A 27,081-nucleotide genomic window follows, 5' to 3' on the forward strand; every position below is an offset into this window, starting at 1 on the left:
GTTTTAATTTTTAATTTTGTTTTTATGCATTTCTGGAAATCTACAAATACAGAATATTTTTGCATTAGATGCAAATGAATCCTCTCGCAGGTGGAATGAAGACAAGGTGCTGACGTATCTGTATTCCAGGAACATAACATCTTAAGGATTTTTTTCTCGGCTTCCGTGCTGCTCATCCCCCCTCCCCGCTCAGAATGACTATGTAAGATAACTCTTTTGGTCAGGATGCCGATGGCGAGAAGCGAGACTGGGCCGTGGCCCCGGGACATCATTATGTTCTTCCTGACATTTCCAGCTTCATGTATCTGTCACCTCCCTCCCGTTACCTTTGGTGGCCCTGTCCTCGGAGGGTGACAAGCTTTATCTGGCAGCTTTGACTGTTGTCATGTAGGAATAATCAGAAATCTTGGCGTCGGGGCATTAGTTTCAGTTGTTATCAGTCCCTTCAATACACATAACATTTCTCTATATGATTAATATTCAAGACAAGGTTCTTATTTATTTGTCTCCGGGTTCTGCCGCGTCCAACATCAGAATATATTCACCATATGGACCTGAAATTCAAGGAACACACGATAACACTCCCATTTTTTTCAATCTCGTAAACTGGACCAAAAATAAGTAGTTTCTGCTAATTTGCTACATTTTCTAGGGATTTTAGCTGCTACTGTAAATATCAATTATTATACTGAAGGAGAAGGAGGTGAGCTGTGACATCACCTATTGTGAATGGTGGATCCTGTGTTATTTACTGTATATAGAGGTGTTATCAGTCATTGTACAGGAGGAGGAGGTGAGCTGTGACATCACCTATTGTGAATGGTGGATCTTGTGTTATCTACTGTACATAGAGGTGTTATCAGTCATTGTACAGGAGGAGGTGAGCTGCGACATCACCTATTGTGAATGGTGAATCCTGTGTTATTTACTGTATATAGAGGTGTTATCAGTCATTGTACAGGAGGAGGAGGTGAGCTGTGACATCACCTATTGTGAATGGTGGATCCTGTGTTATCTACTGTACATAGAGGTGTTATCTGTCATTGTACAGGAGGAAGAGGAGGTGAGCTGTGATATCACCTATTGTGAATGGTGGATCCTGTGTTATCTACTGTATATAGAGGTGATATCAGTCATTGTACAGGAGGAAGAGGAGGTGAGCTGTGATATCACCTATTGTGAATGGTGGATCCTGTGTTATCTACTGTATATAGAGGTGATATCAGTCATTGTACAGGAGGGAGAGGAGGTGAGCTGTGACATCACCTATTGTGAATGATGGAGTCACATAAAGTGTCTGCAGACTTTTATGCCAAGCCTGGAAAATCCCTTTAAATGCAGCAGTCAATCTCAGACGGCGTTATTTAATTTCCAGGATCCCAGTGGACAGTCCATTCGGATGCCATCACAATATCCCAACACAATTGACGGGTGTCGGTAAACTTCCATAGTAGCCAATGATCTGCTGACGAATAGTGTTGAGCGAATTTGTTCGGCATTTCAAATTCAGGTTTGTGTTCGGGGTTCCGGGTTGTTCGCGCCAAAAAATCGGCTCCGCCCGCAAACATCCCCGATTTGCTGCGCTGTCACGGAGATAACATCTGTGTAAATACTGAACAAATTCTCTCAACACTACTGACGAATTCACATCGTCACAATCTTGGTGCTCCTGTGAATTCCATTAAAGAATGTGATTTTTACTACAGGCCACAAGTGATCATAGCATCAAGTTCCCTAGGGAGACTAAAAAATGCAGTGTAAACTCCAAAAATAGGTTTTAAAAATATTTTGAAAAAGTAAAGAAAATTGAGTCATTCCTCTTTTTTCCCCATTTAAAAAAAAAAAAAAAAAAACACATTCAGCATTGCCACATCCGCAGTGGCCCGTTCTATTAAAATATAGAATTACTAGCTATTGAACCCATTTTTATTGGTATAAGGTCTCTCATGCTGGTATGTGCTGCCCCCCTCCTGTCCCCACCATCCTATCCTGATATGCATGGCACCCCTCATCCCCAATCCTGGTATGCATGTCTCCCTCATCCTCAATCCTGGTATGCATGGCTCCCTCATGGTACCCCTCATCCCCTTTCCTGGTATGTATGGTACCCCTCATCCCTATTCTAGTATATATGGTACCCCTCATCCTGGAATGCATGGCACTCAATCCCTCATCCTGGTATGCATGGCACCTCATCCCTCATCCTGGATTCCTATCCTGGTATGTATGGTACCCCTCATCCCCAATCCTGGTATACATGGTACCCCTCATCCCCAATCCTGGTATGTATGGTATCCCTCATCCCTATTCTAGTATATATGGTACCCCTCATCCTGGAATGCATGGCACCCCGCATTCCTATCCTGGTATGTTTGGTACCCCTCATCCCTATTCTGGTATGCATGGTCCCCTCATCCCCCAATAATGGTATGTGTGGTACCCTTCATCCCCCAATCCTGGTATGCATGATTCCCTCACCCCCCCCCCCCCCAATCCTGATATTTATTTATTTTATTTATATATAGCGCCAACATATTCCGCAGCGCTTTACAATTCAGACAATTTACAGACATTATGGGCACTGTCCCCATTGGGGCTCACAATCTACATTCCCTATCAGTATGTCTTTGGAGTGTGGGAGGAAACCGGAGAACCTGGACGAAACCCACGCAAACACGGGGAGAACATACAAACTCCTTGCAGATGTTGTCCTTGGTGGGATTTGAACCCAGGATCCCAGCGCTGCAAGGCTGCAGTGCTAACCACTGAGCCACCGTGCTGCCTTGGTATGCATAGTCCCCTCACCCCCCAATCCTGGTATGCATGATCCCCTCACCCCACAATCCTGGTATGCATGGTCCCCTCACCCCCCAATCCTGGTATGCATGATCCCCTCACCCCACAATCCTGGTATGAATGGTCCCATCACCCCCCAATCCTGGTATGCATGGTCCCCTCACCCCTCAATCCTGGTATCTGTGGCCCCCTCATCCCTTTCACGCTGTACACACATGCAAAAAAATAAACATTTATACTCACCTTTCTTCCCTGTGCTCCAGCGCTGCTGCGTCCTGTTCTGTCGGAGGCCGGGGAGGAGAGCGGCGTCGGAGCACCGCGCTGTCCGGCGCCATTTTGCTGAAGACACACTGCAAATGAGCATGCGCCGATCCGACGCCTCACCCCTGCCCCGGTCTCCGGCGAAGAGAGGCGCCGCGGCAACGCTCCTCCCGGTCAGGTAAGTATGTGAGTATGGCGCCAGAGATCGCGGTATGCGTTCAGTGTCTACACATACCGTGATCTCTCGCGCCATACACTCCTCTTACCTGTAACGGCTCCATGCGTTCTACTGTCTGGAGCCAGACTGCGCGTCATGCATGCGCAGTCTATAGAGGCTTCAGACAGAGGGACGCTTGGCTGATTATATTATAGATTATTATTGCCCACGAGTAAAAAGGAAGTTGAAACACCAACATTTTTGTTTTTTGGAAAAGTGCAATAAAAAGCAATCAAAACACCATAGATTTCCCAATATAGGACCAGTAAAAATGAAGGCTAATAGGGAAGCAATTGATCGTCCCCTTTAATTCCAGCCAAGTCCTCCAGTTGGTATCTCACATCATCTCCATAAATACCGATCACAGCCTGAATCTCTCTGTTACCGGCAGTGAGCGAGTGGCGGCTGCAGCCAAACATCCAGCGTTTCCTGCGGTCCATCAGTGACTGCGGCCCGCGGACGATCCGTCTCTATAGACTGCTGGTGGATGAGATCTGATGGGAGTTTTATCAGTACCGGCTGCGGATGAGTCAAAGCTTCCTGGAGCAGGTGGCTCGTTATCGATTGTCATTTTCTCCCTTACATTGGTATCGATCCTTCTCCTGAGCTCCACTGTCTTATTCTCTTTCGCATACACTGCTCATTCAATCCCATAATCCGAACCTCACGTCTGCGCTCCCCACCAGCCTCAGTACAATCACCAGAACCTCATCTTTTACTCTTCAGAACAATCCGACAAGATGGGAAATGAGATGAGTGGAGAATTGTGCGCGCCGTTGGCTCACATTGACTATGGCCGGGGGCATGTGTGCCGCACAATATCTGGAGAATACACGTTTTGTGATTTGCTTCAGCCGAATCCAGCAAAATGGGCTGGGAACAGGTTAAAAACAAAAAAAAATTATACTCACCCATTGCTCACCTGTCCCACCGCAGGGTCCAGCTCCAGTCTGTTTGCTTTGTGGAAATTGGACTCAAAGGTCTCATCGGCACCTCCAGCTCAGGGCATCTTTGACATTGATTAGGACCCACAATATTATAACGTGTGCTGCCCACAATGGAGCCTAGCCGCCTAAGAGGCACCAAAGAAGTCTGTGAAAAGATTACACTGGTGACCGGACAGAAGAAGACAACCAGATATGAGCGGGGTTGTACGATGGGACAGGTGAGGGTCAGGTGAGGCCACACGCAACATCATGACGTCACTTGGACTGGTCTGCAACCAGAGGTGAAGAAGATGCCCTTGAAGAGACCACACTGGTGACCTGACATAAGAAAATGACCGAACCAAAGCTGAGCTCTGCAGGTGGACAGATGAGTGCAATGTATTTTTTAATTTTGTTTTACTTAATATTTATTATGCGCCGGGTGTCTGGAGTATCAAATCAAATTTTCTCCCCTAATTCGAGCAAATTTGCCAAATTCGAATTTTGTCAGATTTGCTCATCATCACTGGTGCAGGCAATGTTGTCTAACTTTCCACCACCTCTTGATTGGCTTTCTTTCCGGAACTGTTACACAACTGTCCTCGGTCCAGGCTCTGCTCCCTTCAGCCCGGTCGGTTAAATTCTCTTGCTCTCCATGTTGGGCTCTGCAGATAGCCGAGCATGCTCTCATATGATCTTCTAAGACCCACCAAGACACACACCTGTGTTTTGGTATTAAGACTTTTAGTTGGTCTATGCACCATGACCTGCTCAGTATCTGTCTGCGGTCTGCAGGATTTTGTTACCTGTCTGGTCTGCAGTCTCCAGGTCCTCTGCTACCTGTCTGTGGTCTCCAGGATTCTTGTTACCTGTCTGCAGTCTCCAGAACCTCTGCTACCTGTCTGCGGATTCCAGGACCTCTGCTACCTGTCTGCGGTCTCCAGAACCTCTTCTAACTGTCTGCGGTCTCCAGGACCTCTGCTACCTGTCTGCAATCTCCAGGACCTTTGCTACCTGTCTGCGGTCTCCAGAACCTCTTCTAACTGTCTGCGGTCTCCAGGACCTCTGCTACCTGTCTGTGATCTCCCGAATTTCTGCTACCTGTCTGCGGTCTCCAGGACCTCTGCCACCTGTCTGCAGTCGCCAGGACCTCTGCTACCTGTCTGCGGTCTCCAGGACCTCTGCTACCTGTCTGCAGTCTCCAGGACCTCTGCTACCTGTGTGCGATCTCCAGGACTTCTGCTACCTGTCTGCTGTCTCCAGAACCTGTGCTACTTGTCTGCAATCTCCAGAACTTCTGCTACCTGTCTGTGGTCTCCAGAACTTCTGCTACCTGTCTGCGATCTCCAGGATTTCAGCTGCCTGTTTGCGGTCTCCAGGACCTCTGCTACTTGTCTGCAGTCTCCAGAACTTCTGCTGCATGGCTGTGGTCTTCAGGATTTCAGCTGTCTGCTGTCTCCAGGACCTATGCTACTTGTCTGCAGTCTCCAGAACTTCTGCTACATGGCTGTGGTCTCCAGGATTTCAGCTACCTGTCTGCTGTCTCCAGGACCTCTGCTACTTGTCTACAGTCTCCAGAACTTCTGCTATCTGTCTGCGGTCTCCAGGATTTCTGCTACCTGTCTGCGGTCTCCAGAACCTCGGCTACCTGTCTGCGATCTCCAGGACCTCTGCTACTTGTGTCTGCAGTCTCCAGAACTTCTGCTACCTGTCTGCAGTCTACAGAACTTCTGCTTCCTGTCTGCGGTCTCCATGATTTCTGCTACCTGTCTGCAGTTTCCAGAACCTCTGCTACCTGTCTGCAGTTTTCAGAACTCTGCTACCTGTCTGCTGTGTCCAGGACCTCTGCTACCTGTCTGCGGTCTCCAGAACCTCTGCTACTTGTCTGCGATCTCCAGGACCTCTGCTTCCTGTCTGCGGTCTCCAGAACCTCTGCTCCCTGTCTGCGGTCTCCAGGACCTCTGCTCCCTGTCTGCGGTCTCCAGGACCTCTGCTAGCTGTCTGCGGTCTCCAGGACCTCTGCTACCTGTCTGCGGCCTCTAGGACCTCTGCTACCTGTCTACGGTCTCCAGGACCTTTGCAATCTGTCTGTGGTCTCCAGAAACTCTGCTACCTATTTGTGGTCTCCAGAACCTCTGCTACCTGTCTGTGGTCTCAAGGACCCCTGATGCCTGACTGCGTTCTCCAGGACCTCTGCTACCTGTCTTCGGTCTCCAGGACCTCTGCTACCTGTTTGCGGTCTCCAGGACTTCTGCTACCTGTCTGCGGTCTCCAAGACCTCTGCTACCTGTCTGCAGTCTCCAGGACCTCTGCTACCTGTCTGCGGTCTCCAGGACCTCTGCTACCTGTCTGCGGTCTCCAGGACCTTTGCAATCTGTCTGTGGTCTCCAGAAACTCTGCTACCTATTTGTGGTCTCCAGAACCTCTGCTACCTGTCTGTGGTCTCAAGGACCCCTGATGCCTGACTGCAGTCTCCAGGACCTCTGCTACCTGTCTGCAGTCTCCTGGACCTCTGCTATCTGTCTGCGGTCTCCAGGACCTCTGCTACCTGTCTGTGGTTTCCAGAACCTCTGCTACCTGTCTGTGGTCTCAAGGACCTCTGCTACCTGTCTGCGGTCTCCAGGACCTCTGCTACCTGTCTGCGGTCTCCAGGACCTCTGCTACCTGTCTGCAATCTCCAGGACCTCTGCTACCTGTCTGTGCTCTCAAAGACCATACGTCATGGTGCAGCAAAAATCACCAGAGAGCACGATTCTCCAGGTCAATGCAGAGATACTATTCTTTTATGTTTGTTTTTACTTTAATGTCTTAAAAAAGTTTTGAACTTTGTTAGAAAAAAAATTGTTTGTGTTACGATCTTTAGACACCCATAATTTTTTTTTGCTTTTCTGTCGATGCTGCTGGTTTGGGCTCATGTTTTGTGCGGTGAACTGTACTTTTTATTGGTACTAATTTGGGGTACATATCTTTGTATTTCAATTTTTGCAAGAGGTGCATTAACCATTAACTGAAAAATAGTTATTCTGGAGCTTAGATTTTTTTTTTCTTTACAAATTCATGAAAGCAACATTCCTAAATATTATTATTTTTTAATTATCTGAAATTTTTGGAGGGGATGAGGTGAGGCTTATTAGACACTGAAATGGACACCCCACCGGGGAAGATTAACAGTGGAGTTTAAGTGGTTACACAGCAGCGATCAATCTAGCTCTGGTCACTGCTGTTAGCAGCAGGAGCCGACTGTATAACACATTTGGCACCTGCCCTGTATAGAACATGCTCAGCTCCTGAGCGCGCTCTATACACTTGAACCCTAACTATTAAGAAGGGAAGGCATTAAGATAGCAACCAGATTGCATAATTCGGGAAAGGTGATAAACCAATCCAATCCTCTTTCCTTGGATTCAATTGAATCTTCTTGTATTTTTGGATAAAAATCATTTTTGCAATTGGGTTTCATTTAAAATTTTTCATCGTTTGGCTTTTTGTTTTCCTGCACATTCCTCTTTGATTTGGTCTGTGCTCACCTGAGAGGAACTCATAAAAAGACAGAGAAAAGAGTTACAAACTCTCCTGCCAGACCATCAGAACAAACTCAACGATGGACTCTCAGTAAACCCATTCTGCAGCCTGTAATAGACAGTGCAACCCAGAGGCTGTAGAAGGTAAACGGTGCAACATTTAACCAAATTGCAAAAATGATTTTTAGCCCATTTAAGTAAAAAGAAATTCCCTTCAAAGGTGGGGATTCCATCAAGGAGCATTTATCACCTAATCACTGGATAGGTAATAAATACTGGATTGGTGACGGTCAGGTTGCCATCCATTGCAAGATTGGGAGATGGAGGGTTAGGAGGAGTCCAATGGATAACCCAATTACGTCCTTGATGACCAACCACCACTTCATATTGTGGATCCTGTAAACTTAGGAGGAAAGTCAAGTATAGGAGGTAATATGGGATGTGCGATCGGACGTCGGAGTGTGACATGTTGAGTATAATATACAGATGCCGTTATTTAGAATGACGCTCCCAAGAACGCCCAGGAATATTTTTAGGATGTGGTTTTGTTACATTGCGCTCCTGTTTGTGGATTGTCCTGGCTGTACATTCGGAATGAGCTACGTATCAATCCGAGTCTTCCCGTAGAGTTTTTCTGGTTATGTGATCACACGGTTAATAAGCGTCCATCCAGCGGAGGCTTTGATAAATCTCCTCCATGTAGAGAGGAGGATGCGGCGGTGGAAGGAGGTCTCAGAAGATATCTGTTCTCTGTAAATGTACTGAACCAAAACTGCACAGCACAAGGATCCAGCGCCGGAGACTATAGCTGGTCGATAAATCAGATAACAAAGTCAATTATAAAAATGCATTGTGAACACTTTCGTCCTTGTAGCCTTTTAATTGTTTTTTTGATATTGTATTCCCCGGACTACACAGGTACATGGCGTCGCGCCGCACTCACGCGATAGAGATGAATAGCGCGGAGGCAAAAGAAGGAAAGCGCTCGATTGTAGGAATATAACACGGCAGCGACAACCTGAGCGGAATTCAAAAGCGTAGATATAAAAATAATACAATTACATTAACCCGTTCATGATCGCGCCATTTACCCCCGTTCCTGACCAATCACATTGTCACTTTTCTTGTCGTTAATCAGCTGTAGACATTTTTATCATTCGGATATTCAAATACTTTTTTGCATTTTTTTTGTGATATGTTTTGCCTGATTGTTATGTTATTTTCATATTTTCTTTTACTTATTTAACATTTGCCAACATTGGGAGGCATCAGTGGGAAATTAAAGAAAATACGTGTCTGTTTTTCGCATTCTTTTTCCTTTCATTTTTTGTTTTATGACCATTTGTTATTTTTACATATTGGACAATTTTTTCCTTATTATTATGCTAGCAACAACAATGATATGGATTTTCCTCATCTTTTAACTTTTATTTATTCTTTTTTAACTTTTTATTTATATTTATTTATTTATTTTTATTATTTATTTTCCCTTTTAGGAATTAGCAGTTGCTGCTCCCTCCCTACACCCAGAGATCATATGATCGCTGGGTCTGGAGGATGAGGCACTGTCAGTGCTTCCTATACTACACACACAGGGCTTGTTCAATGCGGTGTATGCAGCAACCGGGACTGTCAGTCACAGCCAGACTCTCCATAGAGAAGGCATACAGGGTTTATGACCGTCTCAGTCTTCTCTATGGGAAGTCTGGCTGTAACTGACAGTCAATTCTTTGCCCACACAGCTTCACAATTTCAAGTGGCTTCTCTACTAATCAGGGATGTCTTAGAACATCATTGCAGAGTAGTAATATTAAAGGGGCTTTATAATTTAGGCAATTCTCTTTTCTTATAGTGGTCAATCCACTAATGATGTTTTACAGCTGGGAACCCCTATAATCGACAATATAATTTTTAGGGTAACATGGCTGCCAGCACTCAGTTTACCCACAGCTCCCCTTCAGGTGAAATGAAGCATTACACCCTGTGTCCTCCAGAGAGAAAGACGTTCTCCAGAGCTACTTTTCACAGTGATAAGGTTTAGTGATGAGCGAGCATGTTCGCTACTGCTCGGTGCTCGCCCGAGTATCTCACTGCTCGAGATGCTCGGCACTCGCCGAGTATTTCTGGGGTTGCTCGGCGGGAGCTCGGGTGTCCTCCCTGCATGTTTGGCGCTCTTTAGAGAGCCAATGAACATGCAGGAATCGCCCGCCACTCACTGTAATGCCGCAGCCATGTTGGTTGTGGGCATTACAGTGATTGGCTGGCCGCACAGCGTTATCAGGTCTATATCAGACCTGGCGCCGCCATGCTCGTCACAGTCACTCCGGATCAGACAGTGTAGGGAGAGGTGCTGCTGAGCTAGGGAGAGATTTGCTTGTTTCTGGTTAGTGTAGGTGTACCAAACTATATTAGAGACACATATCCATCTCTACAAACAGTCCTTCTGAGGACTAATCCATCTGCAGAGATATCAGGCAGGCAGTGTATATAAGCAGGCAGGCAGGGTATATAGCAGACTGCAATGCATATAGCACAAGAGGCTCCATTCCAGTTCTGTCGGCTGCTGCTGTTAGATATTTCTAGAAATAGGCCCAGGTCTCAGGGGCCAGGAATAATTTTTTGAGGATCTTAATCCTGATTATTTGCTTAAAAAGCAATCCAGAGAACACAGTTTTTCTGCGCCATTTGGTTGTTGGCACTGCAGAATACAGCCAGGTCCTTTCCATATTACAGCGCTAGAAATCCAGCTATTTAAAACCGCGGTTTGTCCATCACACGGATCACATATAATTGTGCTGAAAATACTGCCATTTCTGGCCTCCATTAAAAATTTGTTTCAGTGTGTCAGTGAAGCAATTGACACCAGTTTGCTGTTCAAAATAGTTACCTACAGACCAGGTATTTAAAACTGTGTTTTCTCCATCACACGGATCACATACAGTGCCTACAAGTAGTATTCAACCCCCTGCAGATTTAGCTGGTTGACACATGCGGAATTAACTTGGCATTGTGTCATTTGTACTGTAGATCAGCCTGGAAGTGGGAAATGCACTGCAGCAAATTTTTTTTTTTTTAAAACGTTAAAAGTTAATTCAGAGTGTCATTTATTATTCAACCCCTCAAACCACAAGAATTCTGTTTGGTCCCCCAAAAGTATTAAGAAGTAGTTCAGGCACCAAGAATAATGAGCTTCACATGTGTGGATTAAAGATCTCTTTTGCCAGCCTTTTCTGACTATTTAAGACCCTCCCCAAACTTGTGAACAGCACTCAGACATGGTCAACATGGGAAAGACAAAGGAGCATTCCAAGGCCATCAGAGACAAGATCGTGGAGGGTCACAAGGCTGGCAAGGGGTACAAAACCCTTTCCAAGGAGTTGGGCCTACCTGTCTCCACTGTTGGGAGCATCATCCATAAGTGGAAGGCTTATGGAACTACTGTTAGCCTTCCACGGCCAGGACAGCCTTTGAAAGTGTCCTCCCGTGCCGAGGCCAGGCTTGTCCGAAGAGTCAAGGCTAACCCAAGGACAACAAGGAAGGAGCTCCGGGAAGATCTCATGGCAGTGGGGACATTGGTTTCAGTCAATACCATAAGTAACGTACTCCACCGCAATGGTCTCCGTTCCAGACGAGCCCGTAAGGTACCTTTACTTTCAAAGCGTCATGTCAAGGCTCGTCTACAGTTTGCTCATGATCACTTGGAGGACTCTGAGACAGACTGGTTCAAGGTTCTATGGTCTGATGAGACCAAGATCGAGATCTTTGGTGCCAACCACACACGTGACGTTTGGAGACTGGATGGCACTGCATACGACCCCAAGAATACCATCCCTACAGTCAAGCATGGTGGTGGCAGCATCATGCTGTGGGGCTGTTTCTCTGCCAAGGGGCCTGACCATCTGGTCCGCATCCATGGGAAGATGGATAGCACGGCCTACCTGGAGATTTTGGCCAAGAACCTCCGCTCCTCCATCAAGGATCTTAAGATGGGTCGTAATTTCATCTTCCAACAAGACAACGACCCAAAGCACACAGCCAAGAAAACCAAGGCCTGGTTCAAGAGGGAAAAAGTCAAGGTGTTGGAGTGGCCTAGTCAGTCTCCTGACCTTAACCCAATTGAAAACTTGTGGAAGGAGCTCAAGAATAAAGTCCACATGAGACACCCAAAGAACCTAGATAACTTGGAGAAGATCTGCATGGAGGAGTGGGCCAAGATAACTCCACAGACCTGTGCCGGCCTGATCAGGTCTTATAAAAGACGATTATTAGCTGTAATTGCAAACAAGGGTTATTCCACAAAATATTAAACATAGGGGTTGTATAATAATTGACCCACACTTTTATGTTTAAAATTTAATAAAATTCAACTGAGCAACATAACTTTTTGGTTTGTAAGATTTATGCTTCTGTTCATAAAACCTACTCTCGTTTGCAGTTTGAAGGCTCTAACTTATTTGCATCTTATCAAACCAGCTAAATCTGCAGGGGGTTGAATACTACTTGTAGGCACTGTATACGTTTTCACAAAATACTGCCATTTCTGATCTCCATTAAAAATTTGTTTCAGTGTGTCAGTGAAGTTTTTGACACCAGTTTGCTGTTCAAAATAGATACCTACAGGTCAGGTATTTAAAACTGTGGTTTGTCCGTCACACGGATCACTTATAAGTTCGCTCCAAATTCAGTCATTTGTAGTGAGCGTGGAAGATACTGTCCTCCATTTAAAATGGGCAAGGCACGTGGCAAGGGACGGGGAACTGAACGTGATGATGGTGATGGTACAACCAAAGGCAGAGGACAAGGCCGTGGGCAAGCTGAAATTGTGCCACAACAAACACCCACATCTTCTCGCTCGACCTTCCTGTCCCAATCCCAATTAATAGGGGACCGCAGAACACCACTATTGAACCCAGAGCAGTGTGAAAAGGTTATTGGTTGGATAGCAGATAATGCTTCCAGTCACTTAGTCACCCCCACCACCTCCTTGTCTTCCACACGGTCAATCAGTGAATATGAATAGCGGTATCAGAGCACCAATAACAGGGCAAAAATTAATTAAAATGACTGATTTATTAATATACACAACGCGTTTCGGTGGACAAGACCACCTTCATCAGTTAACTAACTAAGAGATACTACCCTGGTTTCCAAGCTGCGCTGCCCTAACCCCTCTGGAACACTGCCGTGAGTGTTGGTGAAGCTGGGCGTCCATCTCGGCGGTATGCGCAACTAACCTGATCACGTGACCCACCACCGTGAGATCAGGATCTGTGAACGCCGCTGAAAGCAAATGACAGCCACCAACAGAGCAGAGCTTGTGGAGCTTTACACTGGGGTTGTGCAGAGGTGCACAACACCATAAGGTTAGTAGCCATTCCCACAGCCCTCTCCAAATTGCATTACTGAGTCACCCATTGCGCCCTGTTTTCTCCTTTTTTTCCACATGGTCAAGTCTCAGTAGCCGTGAGTCTGGACCACATATTCCTCACCCTGATCCTCCTTCCTCCCACCATGTCGAGTACCCAGAGACAGCTGATCCCACACTTGGACACTCTGAAGAGCTGTTCACTTTTCCATTTAGAGATTCGGGCCTCTCGCCCGGTCCACTTGAAGCGGGGCAAGAGGAGATCGCATGTAGCAATGCCCAAATGTTTGAGCAGCCACGGTCACACGAAGGTGACGATGGGAAAGTGTCACAAGAGGTGGACGATGATGAGACACAATTGCCAGAAAGTCAGGAGGAGGACCAGAGTGCGGAAGTGGAAGACGAGGTGGTGGATGATATAGTAACTGACCCAACCTGGCAGAAAGACATGCAGAGCGAGGACAGCAGCACACAGGGGAAGGGAGGCAGAGCACCCCAACAGGCAGGAAGAAGCAGTGTGGTGGCCGCAGAAAGAAAGCAGGCAACCGTTCCCCATAACACCAACACGAAGGAAGTTGCCAGTACAACTGTTAGGTCTTACCGAGTCTGGTTGTATTTTTAAGACTCTGACGATAACCCCAAAAAGGCCATTTGCACCACCTGCCAGGCCAGCATCAGCAGGGGTGGCAAAACAACCAGCCTGACCACCACCAGCATGATCAGGCACATGGCAGCAAAGCACCTGACTTTGTGGGCCGAACCCCAGGTTCCAGGAACAGTGTCTGTGGGTGGCGCCACTGCTTCTTCCACTGTTGTGCATGGAAGCCAATCCCCTGTCCATGGTGCATGCGAAGATGCCTCCTGCCTTGCACCTGTCATTGCACACTCTCAAGTAGCAGCATCAGGAAGCACGTCCATGTCCTTGTCCCAGCGCAGCGTTCAGTTGTCCATACCCCAGTCCTTGGTACGCAAGCGCAAATACGCAGCCAATGCCCCACAGGCCACACTACTAAATTCCCACATTTCGCGACTGCTTGTGCTAAAAATGTTGCCTTTTAGGCTCGTGGAGACAGAAGCATTCCACAACCTGATGGCGGTGGCCGTCGCTATAAATGTTGCCTTTTAGGCTCGTGGAGATGGAAGCATTCCGCAACCTGATGGCAGCGGCCGTTCCTTGGTACTCGTTCCCTAGCCGCCACTATTTCTCCCAGTGTGCCGTCCCCATATTACACAAGCACGTGTCCCAAAACATTAGCCGTGCCCTCAACAACGCAGTTGCCGAGAAAGTCCACCTAACCACGAACACGTGGACAAGTGCTTGTGGGCAGGGACGGTACATCTCGCTGACGGCACACTGGGTTAACATAGTGGAAGCCTGGACCCAGTCGTACCTTGGGATGGAACACGTCCTCCCAGCGTCAAGGATTGCGGGCCCTAGGTCAATCAGGGTTGCTCCCACAGTTTACAGCTCCTGCACCTCATCCCCCTCTGCCTCCTCCTCCTCTTCAGCTTCCATGTTCAAAATGACCACATCAGTCACAAGCTGGAAGCACTGCAGCAGTGCCTCGGCCAAGCGGCAACAGGCTGTGCTGAAGCTAATATGCTTAGGTGACAAACCCCACAATGCTGAAGAGTTGTGGACAGCTCTGAAAGAGCAGGCAGATCTGTGGCTCACACCGCTGAACCTACAGCCAGGCATGGTCATGTGTGACAATTGCCGGAACCTGGTGGCGGCTCTGGGGCGAGGCGATCTCACACACGTACCATGCCTGGCCCATGTGCTTAACCTCGTGGTTCAGTGTTTTACCTGAAAAATCCTACCGGGAGCTGCTGGATCTGCTTGTTAAAGTACGCCGCCTGTGTGCCCATTTTAGAAAGTCATCTACAGCTTCCACCGCCCTTGCCGTGTTTCAGCAGCATTTGCAGCTTCCGGCTCACAGACTGGTGTGTGATGTTCCCACGCATTGGAACTTTACACTGCAGATGTTGGGAAGGATTTGTGAGCAGAAGAGGGCAGTTGTTGAGTACCAGTATCAACAAGGCCGTCAGTATTCAGTTCAGACTCCACACATAAGACCTCAGGAGTGGACATGGATGTCAGACATATGTACCATCCTCCAAAGCTTTGAGGACTCCACCAAGATGGTGAGCGGCAATGACGCCATAATTAGCGTCACCATCCCGCTTCTATGTGTTCTGAAACGCTCTCTGCTCACAATCAAAGAGGATGCTGTTATGATCTGCAACAAGAACTAAGGAAAGAAGGGGAAAGCTTTCCCTACAGTAAGACTAAGCTGAATCCCTACGATGTAGCGGGCTGCCTGTTCCTAGCGAACAGACCCGCCTTAGTCCTAGGCTAGTCTGAACGAAGACCTATAGAATAAAGGGAAGGGGTCCCTAAAAGAACTAAGGAATGGAACAAAAAGGGACACCTCCTGAACACAGAAAGTTGTTGCAGAAAACAAAAGATAAACTGACAAAAAGGTACTAGAAGTCCCAAAGGACCAAGCGAACTGAGAGATAGGCACCGAAGCACCTGGCTAGCAAAACAGTCAAACAACACTGAAGTCCAGCACAGCCAAAAAGGCGGAGCTGGAATATAAAGGCAGATGGTCACGTGACCGCAAAACACAAGATGGAAAAAACAAACAGGAGGGTTCTAACAGTACCCCCTCTTTTAAGAGGATCCTCCGGATCCTCCAGGCCCAGGCCTATCTGGAAACCTCTTGTGGAAAGCTCTAACAAGCCTAGGAGCAGAGACATCATCCGCTCTTACCCAGGAGTTATCTTTGGGACCGAAACCCTTCCAGGAGACAAGATACTGTAATCTCCCTTTATGCCATCTAGAATTCAAGATACGAGAAATTTCATATTCGCCGTCTTCCACCACGGGAGGAACTGTGACAGTGCCGTCCCTATCAGATACATCAGCCTTTTTCAACAAGGAAACATGAAACACAGAATTAATCTTCCAGGAAGTAGGGACATCCAACCTAACAGCAGATGGGTTAACAACCTGAAGCACTTTAAATGGAACCACAAACTTAGGACCCAGTTTTTTAGAGGGAATCCTCAACCGCAGGTTCTTTGAGGACAACCAAACCATGTCACCCACAGTAAACAAAACCTCCTTTAGTTTTCTGTCAAAATACTTCTTGGACTTCTTGTTAGCCTCTTGAAGTTACATTAGTCCAAACTCTCTCCAAATCACCGGAAAAATTCTCCTCCTCCAGCACCGCCTACCCCAATTTGGAGAACGAACCAAAAGACGGATGTCTCCCAGTACAACAAAAAAAAGAATACCCAGCTGAGGAGGATTTATGATTGTTAAGAGCAAATTCTGCGAGAGGCAGAAACTCAGACCACACCTCTTGTTTGTCCGCCAAAAAACAACGCAAAAAATGTTCTACATCCTGTTTCTTTCTTTCAGTCTGTCCATTAGACTCAGGATGATACCCAGACGAAAATGACAAATGGACTCCCAACCTGTCACAACAAGCACGCCAAAAGTGAGCCACAAACTGAGGTCCTCTATTAGAAACAATATCCGTGGGAACGCCATGAAGCTTGACAATCTCCTTAACAAACGCCTTAGCGAGAGTCTTGGCGCAGGGCAACTTAATGAATGGAATCAAATGACACATCTTACTAAACCGGTCCACGACCACCCAGATGACAGTAAAACCCTCGGACACAGGGAGATCAGTAATAAAATCCATTGTGAGATGCGTCCAAGGTGCACTAGGAACCTCCAGAGGGCAAAGCAACCCCGCAGCAGGAGTATGTGAAGCCTTTGACCTAGCGCACACCGTACATTGACGCACCCACTTGATGACTACTTTCTGCCATCCAGGTCACCAAAAACTGTGACTGATTCTTAGTCTCAGAAATTCCTGGATGACCTGCCAACCGAGACTCATGACACTCCACAAACAAGTCTCTCCTAAAGGCTCTAGGCATGAGCAACCTCCCATGGGGAGTGTTAGATGGAGCATCATCTTGAGCTTTTAGAATCCCATTCTCTAAAATGGAGTCCAATGCCGCCACCACAACTCCTTTCTGTAAAATGTTCTCCTCCTCCTCGGCACCGACCGTAGGAGAGAAGCTGCGAGATAAAGAATCGGCTTTAACATTCTTAGATATAGGTAACAGAAAAATGAATCAGAGAAAATAAAAGTGCCCACCTAGCTTGATGGACATTCAAGCGCTTGGCAGCATCCAGATAGATCAAATTCTTATGATCTGTGAAAACCTGAATAGGAAATCTATGACGCCAATGTTCAAATGCGAGTTTAATAGCCAGCAACTCCCGATTTCCAACATCATAATTCAATTTGGTTTCCGAAAATTTTTTCGAAAAGAAGGCACAAGGATGTACTCCACCCTTGTTCTCCTGAGACAAAACTGCTCCGACCCCCACCGATGAAGCATCGACCTCGACCAAAAAAGGCTTGGTCTCATCAGGCTGCATAAGGATAGGGGCAGAACTGAACCTCTCTTTGAGATACTTAAACGCTTCAATGGCCTCAGTAGTCCACTGGACCGTATTCGCACCTTTCCTGGTGAGATCGGTTAGAGGCTTAACAATTTCAGAAAAATTCTTAATGAATTTCCTGTAATAATTGGCAAAACCCAAAAATCTCTGTATAGATTTCAAACCAATAGGCCTAGGCCATTCCCGCACAGTCTGAACCTTCACCGGGTCCATCTCAAAGCTCTCGCTGGAGACAATGTAGCCCAAAAAACTAATTTTCTGCACAGCGAACTCACATTTCTCCAGCTTAGCAAAGAGTGAATTGTCACTTAATAACTGCAAAACTTCACGTACACTCTGCCAATGGGACTCCAGATCTGGCGATTAAATCAAAATGTCATCCAAATACACAACCACATTCTTACCAATCAAAGGTCTCAGGATGTCATTAATAAGGTTCTGAAAAAATGCAGGTGCATTGGTAAGACCAAAAGGCATCACCAGATTCTCAAAATGACCTACCGGAGTGTCAAAAGCAGTTTTCCTTTCATCACCCTCCTTCACTTGTAACAAATTGTATGCCCCCCGGAGATCAATTTTAGAGAACCACTTGGCCCCCACCAACTAGTTAAACAAGTCAGGAATTAACAGCTATGGATAGGAATTGCGTAAGGTAATCTTATTAATTTCACGAAAATCCAGACACGGATGCAAACCCCCGTCCTTTTTTTTAACAAAGAAAAATCCAACTGCCACAGGAGACTTAGAAGGTCTAATGTGACCAGCAGCCAGGCTAGTCTGTATGTACTCATCCAAGGCCTTTCTTTCGGGGATAGTTAGATTAAACAAGTGACTCTTGGGAAGAGTAGCACCCGGAACAAACTCAATGGTGCAATCATAATCCCTATGAGGAGGTAAAACTTGCCACTCCTCCTCCGAAAAAACCCTCCAAAAATCTTGAATAGGTACAGGTAATTCCCCTTTTCCCACAGCCGCAATGCGACCTTTACAACATTTATCATAGCATTTCGGACTCCAAGACTTAATCACATTAATAGACCAGTCAAGCAAAGGATTGTGCAGTTTTAACCAAGGCAATCCTAGAACGACGGGAGAGGGTAAATTATCCAATACATCCAAGTCCAAAATTTCTTGGAGAAAACCATTGATAGTGAGGGAAAATGCAGCAACCTTGTGAGTAATACATTTCAAGGGAGTGTTATCAATTGCAATCACAGAAATAGGTGATGGCAAAGGTTTGGCTTTCAATTTAAGCTTTTCCAAAAACCCTTTATCAATCACATTAAGTGTTGGACTACAATCCACAAATACCTGAAATTCAATCAAATTTTCCTGCAAAGTAGTACTCCCTGAAAGAAATACTCCTGCAGAGCGTAAACAAGCTATAAGGGCGTACCTGACCTTTTTTTTTCTTTACTTAAACGAAGCTCACAATACTTTATCAAATGGTCAGCTTTACCACAATAAAGACACAATCCCTCGGCGAACCTCCGGTCTCTTTCCTGAGAGCAGAGCGACATCGCCCCAACCTCCATCGGTTCTCTGCTGTCTGAGCAGATTTTCTGGGGACTAGGACCTGGCATTACCGGAGTCTTTACCTCATTCTGCCTAGATCTCAGCCTCCTATCCACACGAACAGCTAATTGCATGGCATCCTGCAGAGCCTCAGGTGCAGGGAAGGAAATTAGCAAATCCTTAACCCTTCCACTCAGACCAGCAAGAAATAGACATTTCAGAGCAGCATCATTCCATCTGACTTCAGAAGCCCACCTTCTAAAGTGTGTGCAATATGACGCGCCCCCTGGGCTGTGGGGTACTCGGCGCCGGGCCAGTCAGTGCAGGGGATGTCACAGTGGCAGTGACCCGGTCCGTGACCCAGGTCGGTCAATAAAAGGAGATTTTATAGTTTTTATAGCTTAATGTTCATGACGCCACCTGTGGTATGTGGCTATATAGAGAAGCCACTGCGGTGCAGATCCCTTGGAGCTGATGGTGACGCAGCAGAGTTGATTCAGCTCTCCACAGGTAGAGCTAAGCTCCAGGGTAAGTAATAGTCATATTATGAGGTAGATGTTCCTAGTGCTGTGTAGTGCAGGACTGGTGATGGCGCAGAAATAATTATAGGACACAGTGGGGTGCAGTCTTCAAGGTTTACTCACAGTTGTTAAGTTCCTCAGGTTACACTTTCCGGATTATAACTGCCCACGTCGTCCTGTGTTCACCAAGGAAGGGGTTCAGCAGTTCTCAGGCATTTCAGGAGTACTTAAACGGGACCCAGTTCTATGTGCCTTCCTCGGTCGTCTTCCTGCGCTGGCTCTCACCCTCCTGCCCTGCTCCTCACAATCAGTGTCCCAAACCGGTTGCCTCGGATCTTGTCAGGCGTCTTGCAGTCCCCTGGAACATCTGTGGCCACCTTTTCAGCGTTGTAATTGTGGTGGTTGGCAGCTGCACCTTGCAAGTACAGCAGCCTCCGGTTTCTAGCTGAGCATTGTAGTTCTCCACTAGTTAGGGGCCGGTCCCATCTGTGGCCTGATCCTTCCACGTTCCTGCAGATTTGGGCACACGGGTGGCATCCGCACTTCCCGTGCCCCTAGGATCCTCTCTGTTCCTCTTGGAGCCTTCCTCTGCTCCCTTCCTCGGCCTGCCAATCCTCCTGGGCCTCTCAACCTAGGCCCGCTCCTCTGAGAAGAGCTCCTGCAGAGCTCCTGCTCCCACTCCTTCTCCTCAGACTGAACTCACTCTCTCAAGATGGCTCCCCTTTTTATACACCTACTGAAGTGCTCCACCCACACCCACTACATGGTTCCACCCTCCAGCCAGGGACCAGGAACTGTGCTCTCCCTTAGGAGCAACCTCACCCTTCCCTCTGAAGTGGAGTGTAATGGATGCAAGTGGGTGGGTCCCGGGTAGTACTCCATCCTTACCTGAGAGTGGGATACCACACCTCTGGGTGAGATGCAGTACCTCTGTGGCGACTGAACCCGCAGGGGCGCCACATACCCCCCCGGTAAAACACAGCATGTCCGCGGGCTGGAACAGAGCAAAAAACAAGGTATTTTAGACATACAAAATTTTTAGAATGCATTCACATATAAGAATAATCAAAACTCTTTCTTCCCTTTATGGGAGGCACATTTTCTTGAACGTTACATGTTTCCTTATCAAGACATTATAAAACTTTCTTCAATAAAACTTTCTTCACATCAATAAAACATTTTTCACATCAAACAATTTTCAGTAAACTATAGTGAGATCCATAACCGGGTGTCCATCTCACTGAAGAAGGTGCAATTTGAGGGACCCGTCCGAAAACCCTCAACGTAGGCCCTGGGCGTGGCTGCTGGGCATAGGTGATCCAGCTGTTGGACCACGTCTTCGGCCACGCCAAACGGGTTTTTGTTCTGCGGTCTGTATAAAACCAATAAAAAGCACTTTAAGAAGTGGCAACTATTTACAGTTTAAAAGTTTTTGGCTGCTCACAGTCCGCAGCCTGTCAGTTCTTTGTGCCTTAACCGGGTACACTAGGCAAATAATCTAAATTTTTCAAACACGCAGCATTCCTGCTTTAGGCTGGGTGCCCACATAGCGTTTTTCAAGCGTTTATGCTGCGGAATTTCCGCAGCGTAAACGCTTGTGAAACGCTAGGTAATCCGCACCCCATGGTCCCCAAGGGGATTCCACATGTTCTATGCACATGCTGCGTATTTTTCCGCAGCATTTATGCTGCGTACAAAAATCCGCAGCATGTCATTTAATTTTGCGGAAGCGCAGCGGAACTCCCGCCATTGACTTGCATTGAGACGCATAGAAACCGCGACTGTACATTTGTACAAGCGGCTTCTATGCGTCTCTATGTGCGGATGGTACCCAGTTCTGGAGGAGAGGAGACTCTCATCCAGACCTGGGTACCATTGTACCTGTAAAAAAAAGGATAAAATAACAAATAAAGTTTATACTCACCTTTCCGAAGGCTTCTCTCTGAATGCCGGCATCGCTTTAGGACCTGCGGTGATGTCACAGTCATGTGACCGCAGGCCCTTCACCGCTCTGCCTCGCGATATGCCGGCAGCCGGGAACCAGCCAGGAAGCAGCGCTGCAGCCACGCCGGGGCCTTGGGGGTGAGTATAGCTTTATTTGTTTTAATTTTTACGGTTCACACTGTATAAATCCATGCTGTTTGCATGGATTTATACAGTGTGACCTAGTTGTCAAGCACTTTCCAAGTGATGCTATCGCCTGGAAAGCACTTGTCAATCTGCATGCGGAAACGCATGTGAATCCGCATGTGAATCCGCATGTATTCTGCAGGAAAAACGCATGCACAATCTGCATGCGTTTTTTCTGCCAGGGAGATGCAGAAATGCTGCAGAAATTTTCTGCTTCATTTCTGCATCGTGGGCACATAGCCTAACCCTTCTGGGTAACTATATACAGTACAGTTTTTACAACGGGATTCAATAGTGGTGCTCCCTCCTGGGAGACACCTGTCCTGCATAGGCTGGCCCAGCAGGGTCGTCAGCCTTGGACTACAGGGGCATGTCCTCTTCCTCCTCCACTACCCTGTGCACATGGAGGGCATACCACCTGCGCTCTCCCTTATGCCGGGTATAGGTGACACGGTCACCAGGATACAGATCTCGATCGGGATGTCCTTGCTGGAGGTGGGACTCCACATCCCTCCTATTGACAAAGAGATCCGTTGCGGCCTGTGGTTCTCTGATGAAGCCCCACCCGGCGTCCAGGTCGAACTTCACGACAGTCCCTTCTGCACGGGGACTGGGTGTGGCCATCTTTGCTTTGCGGGCCCGGGTTTTCTCCTCCATATTGCGGGCCTCCATCTTCTCCCAGCGCACCCGACGGGTGCGCCGCTCCGCCCCTAGTTGAAGGAGTTCCCGCCGGCAATGCTCTTCCCTGCGTTCCTTTTCGGTCTCCCGGGGAAATCCCATCAGGTCACCCGCCGGGTTATCCCATCTGAACTGGTATCCCTCGTCTCTCTGGGCAACCGACGGTGTGGGAGCGGGCAGTAAAGGGAGGCTCCACAGACCAGTCCCAGGCCGCTTGGCCGTACACCCATTCAGGTGTGGGGGCAGGTGGCTCTTGCAGGGGGCCCAGGAGCAGGTTGGAAGCGCCCGGGGAAGGAGGTTCCTGTAGGGGGACCAGGGGTAGATCAGCGCCACTGGCGCCCGGGACAGGGATGCTGCTCCTACCTGCACCCGCGGCCGCTCCGGCACTATCGCCTCCTGGTCCATGAGTAGCTCCGCCGGGGCTGGGCCACTGCTGGTCGCATGTAGCTCAGACTGCTGCCAAGTCAGCAAAAAAAAATAAAAAATCCAGCAACAGACATCCAAATCAGAATCTGTGTGTTAAAACTTCATGTTTATTAGAATTCCTTTAAAATCATGCTGTTAAAATTGTAAATCCAGAGGATTACGCGTTTCGAACAAAAATGTTCTTAATCATAACCATGTCTGTGATCAGTACAAAAGCAGAGTTAAATTAAAAGGGGAGGAAAAGGAATAAGGTGAGCAATCACTGGTGAGAACCTCCTCCAATGCATGAACACGAAAAAAGTCCAAACAACCTCCATGGACAGACAGAAAATGGTAAGATGCTCCTGATAGAGCTCTTGTTGTGACATTTGCAGCATCATACATATGTTCTGCAATTCTGGTCCTGAGAGGTCGTGTGGTGCAGCCAACATATTGCAGATTGCACTGTGTGCACGTGATGACATAAACCACATAGGTTGTACTGCCATTAATAAACGTGCGGTTCCTATGTGTGTATGGAGCAGCTGGGGCTTTAATTTCCTTAGAATTATCCTTGTATGGACTTAAGCCGCACTGTCGTTTGCAGCATTTTTATGAACCGGACACAGATAACCAGTTGCGTTTTACTTTAGTTTTTTACCTTACTCTGTGATCAGAAGGGGATATCATGTTGCCAATAGTAATTCCTCTTCTGGATACAAAATTTACTCCTTTTTCTAGCAGTTTTTTCAAGGTGTCATCAGCATGTAACACCGGAAGGTATTTTTTGATCACATCAGTCACTTAGTGAAAATTACTGCTATATGTAGTTGAAAAAGTTAGATTAGGCAGATTTTCTCGTGCAGTTTTTTTCTGCTGTAAACATTCTGCTCTGCTTTTACTATCAGCCTTGATTTTTGCCCTTTCGAGCACATTAGTAGAATAGCCGCGGTTTTTAAATCTGCGGTCAATAATAGTGCACTCCTTCAAAAAATCCTCTCTGTTAGCACAACATCTTTTGGCTGGAATATATTCTCCTGTTGGAGCATTATTCACACCATGCCTGGGATGGCAGCTGTTAGCATGCAAAATAGAATTCCCAGCGGTAGATTTGCGAAATAAGGAGCAATCAATTTTGCCAGTTACAATTGACCCTTTTAGGTTGATATCCAAATATGCTGCCGAGTCAGCAACTTCTCCAGGAGCTCGGCCCTCCAGATGACGACGGCAGCCTGCTGGGCCTCCTCCATCCTTCTGCCCAGCGCTTGGACCTCATCTCGGAGGAACCCAGTATCCTCCAAGGACAGCTTCGTTAAGATCCCCTCCAGGCTGAGGGATGATGCACTTGGCTGCAGGCCACGGCCCGGAGTCTGAGGCTGGTCTCCGTCAATGTTGCCTGCTGGGTGCGGTCTGGCTGCTCTGCCGGAGACCCCTCCCTGTCTCCAAGGTTTCTTCTCTCCTCTCCCCTTCCCTCTGAAGTGGAGTGTAATGGATGCAAGTGGGTGGGTCCCGGGTAGTACTCCATCCTTACCTGAGAGTGGGATACCACACCTCTGGGTGAGATGCAGTACCTCTGTGGTGACTGAACCCACAGGGGCGCCACAAATATATCTCAGCATCATCTGATCCCTGATTCAAACGCCTGAGTTCTGCCTCAGCAGATGAGATTCGATCAGGATCGTCATATAATAGACCCATAGTAGAAAAACACTCTTCTACCGACCTCAAACATGGATCATTAGGTTGAAGAGAAAAGGCCCACCCTTGTGGTTCATTGCGCAAACGTGACATAATAAAACCAATGCACCGTGATTCATTCCCAGAGGACCTTGGTCTCAAATGAAAATATAACAAACAAGCATTTTTAAAGGAAAAAAATCTTGCTGTTTACCATAAAAAAAACATCCGGCAGTCCTACCTTGGGTTCCACAAAATGCGCTCCGGAACAGCTACTCATGTGTTGTTGGAGCTCGACCACCTCCAGAGTCAACCCCTGCAAGCATTGAGCCAAATCCTGGATGGAAGCCATACTGATCTCTGTAATAATCTTTCCTTATTTTATTTTTTTGGGCTGGACTTACTGTTATGATCTGCAACAAGAACTAAGGAAAGAAGGGGAAAGCATTCCCTACAGTAAGACTAAGCTGAATCCCTACAATGTAGCGGGCTGCCTGTTCCTAGCGAACAGACCCGCCTTAGTCCTAGGCTAGTCTGAACGAAGACCTATAGAATAAAGGGAAAGGGTCCCTAAAAGAACTAAGGACTGGAACAAAAAGGGACACCTCCTAAACAGAGAAAGTTGTTGCAGAAAACAAAAGATAAACTGACAAAAGGGTACTAGAGGTCCCAGAAGGACCAAGCGAACTGAGAGATCACCTGGCTAGCAAAACAGTCAAACAACACTGAAGTCCAGCACAGCCAAAAAGGCGGAGCTGGAATATAAAGGCAGATGGTCACGTGACCGGAAAACACAAGATGGAAAAAACAAACAGGAGGGTTCTAACAGATGCATTGCAGGCGGAGCACGATGAGATGGAGCAAGGAATCATACAGGGTGATTACACACAGCCCAGCCAACGTGGATTGGGTGGCAATGAGAAAGAGTAGGAGGAGGAGGAAGAATAGGAGCTAGTTTCATGCGCTATAGATGGTACTACCTGCACAACTGTCATACCATCTATTCAGCGTGGATGGCCAGAGGACAGCGAGGAGGAGGGGGAGGAGCAGGAGGAGGAGAGCATGGTCAGTCCTCCTCTTGGTGAGGACACGGAAGTCTTGCCTGTTAGCAGTCTGGCACGCATGGCTGAGTTTATGTTACGCTGCCTTTCCCATGACCCTCGCATTGTCAAAATTTTGGGTGACAGTCATTACTGGTTGGTGACACTTCTAGACCCCCGCTACAAGGAGAACTTTATATCTCTTATTCCTGAGGCGTACAGGTCTACAAAAATGGGGCAGTACCAGAAGGCCCTTGTTGCGGAACTATTAAAAAAATTCCCATCTGGAAATGCTGGCGGCAGAGGTCACAGGTCGTTGGACAACCAAGGAGTACAGACGAGAGAGACACAACTTCAATCCACAGAGGCAGGGGAACACTGTCAAAGTTCTGGGAGAATTTTCTCAGCCCCTCCCATCGCACAAGCCCTGAGGCGCGGGGTACTCTCACAAGGAGTGCAAAGTTTGGGAAGATGCTGTGGGAGTACCTTGCCAACCATACCAACGTCCTCCGTGATTCCTCTGTGACTTAATTATTGGGTATCCAAGCTGGATACGTGGAATGAACTGGCTCTCTATGCCTTGGAGGTCCTGGCCTGCTCTGCCGCCAGCGTTTTATCAGAGCGGGTTTTTTGTGCCGTTAGTGGAAATATAACTGATAAGCGCATCCGCCTGTCAACTGAAAATGCTGACAGGCTGACTCTTATAAAAATGAACAAGGGCTGGATTGGGCCAGACTTCTCAACACCAGCGAATGATAGCAGCGTAAAATAAAATCAAATCCAGTGTCTTTTTTTGGGAGGTGTATTCCCATGCACCTTTTCACACCCACACATGGGTATACGCTTCCTGATTTTGGCTATTTGCTCTTGTCCTCCTCCTTCTCCTCATCCTCATCTTCATCCTCCACCACCGTATCACCAGGGTGACCGTGGTCCGTGATGCAACACCCACATAATTTTTTTAAAGGGTATTTATGATGCCCGTAAAAAAAATTTTTATACAGTATGTATACCCCCCAGGGGTAAATGTTTGTCAGCCCATACACTTAGTGCATGGGCATTACAAGTATAGGAGACCCGCTCCTTTCTAATGTGAACATTTTTTTATGAGGCCCTCTAAGTCTCTTCCAAGGGTCATTGGAGTGCCTCCCAATTTTTGGCAGCCCTTGCATTCACTGCATAGGCCAACACTATGGGAGACCGTCTCCTTTCTAATGGGAATTTGTCATTACTGTGGCCCTGCTCTATGTGTCTTTAAATTGTTAGTGGGGTTTTTCCTAAATTTTGTCAGCCGTTGGACTCACTGCATACCCTATAACTGTATTACAGACTCTCTCCTTTCTAATGGGAATTTGTCGTTACTGTGGCCCTGCTCTGTGTGTTTAAATTCTTAGTGGGGTTTTTCCTAAATTTGGTCAGCTGTTGGACTCACTGCATACCCTATAACAGTATAGCAGACCCTCTCCTTTCTAATTGTAACATGTCGTACTTGTTACTGTGGCTCTGCTCTATGTGTCATTAAATTCTTAGTGGG

Source organism: Phyllobates terribilis, unplaced genomic scaffold (genome assembly GCF_046119375.1).
Source record: "Phyllobates terribilis strain yellow unplaced genomic scaffold, ASM4611937v1 Scaffold_4__5_contigs__length_816908805, whole genome shotgun sequence".
Classification (NCBI taxonomy): Eukaryota; Metazoa; Chordata; class Amphibia; order Anura; family Dendrobatidae; genus Phyllobates; species Phyllobates terribilis.